This window comes from Pseudonaja textilis, chromosome 9 (genome assembly GCF_049901715.1).
Source record: "Pseudonaja textilis isolate UNSWEBS1 chromosome 9, rPseTex1.2, whole genome shotgun sequence".
Lineage (NCBI taxonomy): Eukaryota > Metazoa > Chordata > Lepidosauria > Squamata > Elapidae > Pseudonaja > Pseudonaja textilis.
Window position 1 is genome coordinate 6,662,152 of NC_141998.1, and position 6,092 is coordinate 6,668,243.

Genomic DNA, 6,092 nt, shown 5'->3' on the forward strand with positions numbered 1-6,092 from the left:
TGCCTTTTAAAAAGTATTCCTCAAAATATTTCATTCTTCTGGGAGGGATGCATGTGATGGCTTCCCACACTGTTTCCAACCTTGTTGCTTTAACAATGACATCAAACTTTACATAAATTTTACTCATGTAAAAATCCCTAATAAAATAGCATTGATTATATTTTAATTTTTTAATTACTGATTTAAAATCAATTTAAATATTAATAAATAAAATCACTACATTAAAATATTAATTTCACTATATTTAATACAATTAAAATTATATTAATAAAAGAAGCTGGGTTGAAAGTAAAATAAGTCCCAGGGACTTACTATCCCAGGGAAAGTTTGATTTGCTAAGGGAATTTGGGCTCCTTCTAAAATGGCAAATGAGAAAAGGCTCAGAGTAAGTGTGAGAGAAAGGAAAAGGAGAGAAATGAATGTGGTCCTAAAAAATCTTTCATCAGAAGCACTGTAAGCAGAAGGGAATAACTTGAGTAGGAAAACCATATAGAGTAACTCGTAGGAAAACATACTCATGTAGATTTTGGGACTCTGTTCCACCAAGCTGAGCTTAAACCAAAGAGGAACGTATCAATAAATTGTGTAGAAAAAAGGAAGCTATTTCCTTGGAAAATGCCAGTTCCCTGGTGGGAAAGCTTATTCAGTGGAAAGAAAATGGAAAAAAGTTGCTTTGCATTTTACCGGTATGCGCTGGAGCTTTGCCTTTGGGAGGAAAAAATATTTAATGTGCACATTAAGTAAGAGCTCATTTTATATAATTGTATTTTTGAGGAAGGAGGGGAAAAAAAAAAAGAGGGGGCACCCAGATTTGAACTGGGGACCTCTTGATCTGCAGTCAAATGCTCTACCACTGAGCTATACCCCCAGTTCCGTATTGGTGCTTTCCTAATAGGCTTAGTCATAGCTGTTTATTCATTGCTCACTTCCTTTCTTGCCCTTCCCAGTAATGAGCTTATTGCAAGGAAACGCAACTGCTTTGCTTCCTGCTCTGGGAATAGAGCTCAGTGGTAAAGCATTTTTGGCTGCGGATCATTTTTCTAAATGTTTAGTTAGGGAGGGCCGGAGCATAAAGGGAAAGTTGTGATGCAATAGAGGAGCTGTAAGTAAGGCTTCCCAGAAACCACATTTCCACAATGTAGTAGACATTAACGTAAAAGCACTAGTTAAATAGCATACGGGCAGCCATGAACGTTAAATAAAGAAATAAATACACACATACGTATTGGCCCTAGATTATGCCAACCCCTCTTGCCCAATCAGCATCTTAGTCACTGGAGTTATTGAATACTTTCTTGTGGGGTTTTTTTTTTCATTCCCTGAATCAAGTTTGCCCAGTTAAGTGGCAGTGCCAGATTCATCTTGAAAAGCTAAGCAGGGTTGGATCTAGATAGTGTTATGGATGGGATGTTGCTAGGACAGTCTTGGGTTTAGGCAAAGAAGAGATATTCGAGTTCAAGGGGACGGGGGCTTACACAGTTCACCCTACACTCAAGAAGCAGAAGATCATATACCATTCAGACAATTTCTGTCCAACTTCAAAGCTTCCACTGATGGAGCACCCATAATTTCTGGTGGCAAGCTGTTCCACTGGTTAATTGTTCTCATTGTCAGGAAATTTCTCCTGAGTTCTTGATTGGTTCTCTCCTTGGTTAGTTTCCATCCATTGTCTTGCCTTGCCTTCTGGGGCTTTGGAAAATAAATTGCCCCCTTCTTCTTTGTGGCAACCCCTCAAATATTGGAACGGTTGGAAGAAATGTCCGTATGGGTTTAGTTCCGAGTGGGGAGAAAGACACTGGAAACATGGAGGCTGTTTGGGAAGATGGTTTTAATGGTGGACAGGATCACATGCCTTAGAGGTCTTGGGCGAAGAAAAGGGGAAGAGATGCTGAGAGTGCCTGGGTTTTATATCCTTTCTGGTTTTGAACTACCTGGGGCACAGGAAGAGTATCCTGATTGGTTGCTGTCAGAGGTCATAGCTTTGTAGGTTGTCTGTGTGCTAAGTTTGGTTGAAACTTGGTAGGTGGTACAATGAAGGGCGATTAAATGGCTCTGCTGCAACCATTATAAATATGGGTCAGTTGCCAAGCAACTGAATTTTGATCATGTGACCATGGGGATGTTACAATGGTCATGTCACTTTTTTCAGTGCCGTTGTAATTTCAAACAGTCACTAAATGAACTTTTGTATGTCAAGGACTAACAATTATATTTAGGCACCCCTCAGGCTTTCAAGAAGAGACTGGACTGCCATTTGTCAGAAATGGTGTAGGGTCTCCTGCATGGGCAGTGGGTTGGACTAGATGACCTACAAGGTCCCTTCCAACTCTGTTAATCTGTTATCTGTTATCCACTCACCGAGTGACTCTAGGTGGTAAATAAAACAAAACAAAGCTCACTAAGAGTGGCCAATAAGCATGGAATACTGACTTTCAGAAAAAGAAAAACAAAAAGCCATATTGGGCAAGAAGAAATATCTTGTCTGAGCATTTAACCACTTGGGGTATTAAGTTACGAGGTGCACAAATCCATCAAAGGAGCTTCTTGGAGGTCTCTCTCTCTCTCTCTCTCTCTCTTCATCCAGAAATGAGGATGTACGGCTACCCCGATTGGCAGTGCTTCAAAAATAACGTTCGTACACAACAAGCTACAGGAAATGAGCTCTGTTGACAGGAATTGACCTACATGGGAGAGAATTGCCTCCAATGCGGCAAGAGGAGGGGAAAAGAGAACCAAGGTGTCATGTGAAGGGCAAGAAAAACAGAAGGAGGTCATTGTGTCAACCTCTCGCCCCAAGGAAGGTGGAGATCCAGCTGTATATACATATCCCAGGCTGTCAAAGAGGGAAGCCATGTGAATGGCAGATTTGTTCCTGACAGAGTCGCCTCCACCTTTGGGTCTGAGGTGGGAGCTGTCTATTGGGGGGGTGTTTCCACACATGTTGCAAAACCTCTTTAGAAGGTTCTGTATTCTTGAGAGAGACTTCCCACACCTGGTCGTGGATCTAATAAACAGTTACGCCAGTCTAAACACTCCGGGGTACCTCTTAACCTCCAGCATAGAATGCTGTTTGAAGGAGGCCTTTGAGCAATTGAATTACATTTTAAAAAAAAAAACTTTATTGAATTTTGGAAAAGTATAAAATAGGAGAGAAGAGGGATAAAGACGGGTGAAAGAGAAAAAGGAGAGAAGAAAAGAAGCAAATAAGAGGAGAGGGCAGAGAAGGGAAAATATGAACTGTTGAAAAAAGTAACTTCTGACTTTCTTTGGTGCAGATGCAATGTAGTTACTTTTTTGATAGGACTTAGTGTTGCCTTCTTTTTTCTTTAACAAATATATTTATACACAAACACAAAACACTGTATCGCAGGGTTTGTGCTAAACCATGGTTTCCTTGTCATCTACTCCTGCACACAGTGATACAAATGAGACCACCTTGTTGCCTATTGCTAATTTGTCATAGCAAGTAACAGTTTTCTATCTCATCTTGGTGGATCTCAAAAAGCCAACTAAGTTTGGATCTGGCTAGTAAAAGGTATTAACAATTCCCAAGTTGGTGGCTAGATTGAGAATTTAGAGGACTATCCTGAGGAAAGACAAGAACAACCCACCTCTATATCACTGCCAAGAAAAATGAAACAAATTGGGGTGGGTTCTCCAGGAACTAAGCAAAAGCTGAGCTCAAATTCAGTCACTTCAAGATCCTTGTTCTTCCTTCTTAGAGTTTGTGGATATTTTAAGACTCGGACTTGACAGTCCATCAAGAGGAGGATATAATCTAATGCAGGATTGACAGCCCTTCAAATGAAGAATTAGTCTCAACAAAGCAAACAAGCCTATAGTAGTTCCTGATGATGAAAGATCTACCATATACAATACAGTAAATGTAAGCAAACTTTTGTATTTAATCATTGATACTTTTTTTTTTTGCTATAGTAAAAAAATCGTTTTGCAGGTTGTCTAGAATGCCATGGGAGGTCCTACTCTCTGCAGTCCCACAGGGACTAGTCTGTCTGCCAGAAAGTTATATTTCATTCTGGGCCCCAGTGCTCTAATGAATTAACCTGCTAGAGAAACAAACATAGACTGGTCATATCTCTCCCCTTCCCCCATCCATTCATCCTTCCTCTCCCTCTCTGAAAAAGGAAAATGCACCAAAATATTACATTTTTCTATACTATTTAAAATGTTTTAGATTTCTCTCTCTCTCCCCCCCTCCCTCTCTCTCTCTCTCTCTGTGCACATGAAAGAGAGAGAGAAAGAAGGAGAGAGAGAGAAAGAGAGAATTACAACTGAATAGCTTCGTCTCTTTAAATTATTTCATATTCAAAGCGCTTCATATTTAGATAGGTCGTTATGGCAATACTGTACAACATGTCAACATAACTGCCTCCCTTGTGGATTAGGGCACTAAAATGGATGCATGACTCAGTGATGGGATTCAAATTTTTTTACTACTGGTTCTGTGGGTGTGGCTTGGTGGGCGTGGCAAGGGAAGAATACTGTAAAATCTCCAGTCAGAACTGGTATTTTCCGGTTCTCCAAACTACTCATAATTTCCGCTACTGGTTCTCCAGAACTGGTCAGAACCTGCTGAATGCCACCTCAGGTGCACATGTTGAATTAAACAATGGTTTGTTTAATAAAGCATCTGGATTCACACAACAGATTATGCCCAAATCAAAGAAGCACCACTGTGGCTTATACCAAGCTGTGTGAAATCAGCTTGAGCAAGGGGGATAAAAACAGCCAGATCACCCCATCCTACCCTGTTGAAGGAGAAGGCCCTTTGGACACAATTCCTGATGTGCTGGTGCCAGTGCCTTTCACTAACATTCCCCTGTCTTTTGTGCTTGAAAGCGTGCAGAAGATTGTGTTGTTACGCCCCCTTGCCGATGAATAGCCAGGAAGTTCTTTCAACCACTGTGAGGCAGTGCAACTCATCTTACGTCAAGGTTATAGGTTGCATTGTGTGGCAAATTACACTGATCAAACTGTTCCTCAAATTTAAAGTGATTGCATGAGCATGCCATTCAGTCCCTAAACAGAATACGGGTAAGTCCTTGACTTAAGACCACAATTGAAAAGCATTCTTTTCAGGACAAGAATTTCCTCTGCCCTCTCCATATTGTGATTTCCATTAAGTGCCACTGTAAATAGATATATATTTATTTAATTAAAGTGGCCAGATAATTTTTAATAAATAAATAATAAATGAAATAGCTATTATTAATTATTATCTACTTAATTTATTAATGAATGAATGACTGAGTTATCTTAATTTCAATAAATTAAAGAAAGGGGCCTTTCTGAGATGCCATCACCCTTATTCTGCAATATTATTAGATATTTGGACTGAAAAATAATAATAAAAAACCTACCACTTAAGTTAGAAACTGGGGAGCGGGGTTCTCATAAAAATCACCATGACTTCAGGTTTAGATGCTTTATAAAATAAATAATTCTCAAAGGGCACGTTTTTCTCCCTCTCCACACCAAATTCTCCTCTAACTATCAGTGACAAAAGAGGGTTGCATTTTATGAGAGTTGATCTAAACATGCTGAATCCTGTTTGGTGCTTTATTGCAATGCTCTCCACCCTCACCACGCTTGGTTAATTTTACCTGAAATGAAGAATTGATGAGCTTGGAAAAGCTGAAGCTTTCCAATCTGTCCATGTCACGCTTTTGGAGTGCAATTCTTCAGGGTCTTTTCACCAATCCATTCAGATACAAGTAATTATGAACTTACAGCCACAGCCCAACATTTCATAAAAAGAGGCAGTTGTTAAGTGGTTTTTCCCCCACACTTTGTATGACCTTTTTGGCACAGGCATTAAGGGAATCACTTGCCATTGTTAAGTTTGGGACTGTGATTGTTGACTGAACCTGCTTGTCAGAAGGTCTCAAAAGGAGATCCCAGGACATTGTCCTAAATACACGCCAGTGTCCCAATTTTGATCATGTGATCAGGGGCGATGCTGCAATGGTCGTGTCAACTCCTAAAACATTCCTATGTCTGTTTTAGTAGTTGCCATAGGGAAGGAGGGGTGGGGAGGAAGGTAATCTGGAAGAGAATTTGAAAGCCAAAGT

At 40.1% G+C, this 6,092-nt stretch overlaps 1 non-coding gene across 1 annotated transcript; it reads right to left on the reverse strand.

Annotated features, from left to right (window-relative positions):
- Positions 1-796: 796 nt before the first annotated feature.
- On the reverse strand, positions 797-868 carry TRNAC-GCA (transfer RNA cysteine (anticodon GCA)). The gene has a single exon. It is a non-coding gene; the product is annotated as a tRNA-Cys (tRNA).
- Between the last annotated feature and the right edge of the window lie 5,224 nt (positions 869-6,092).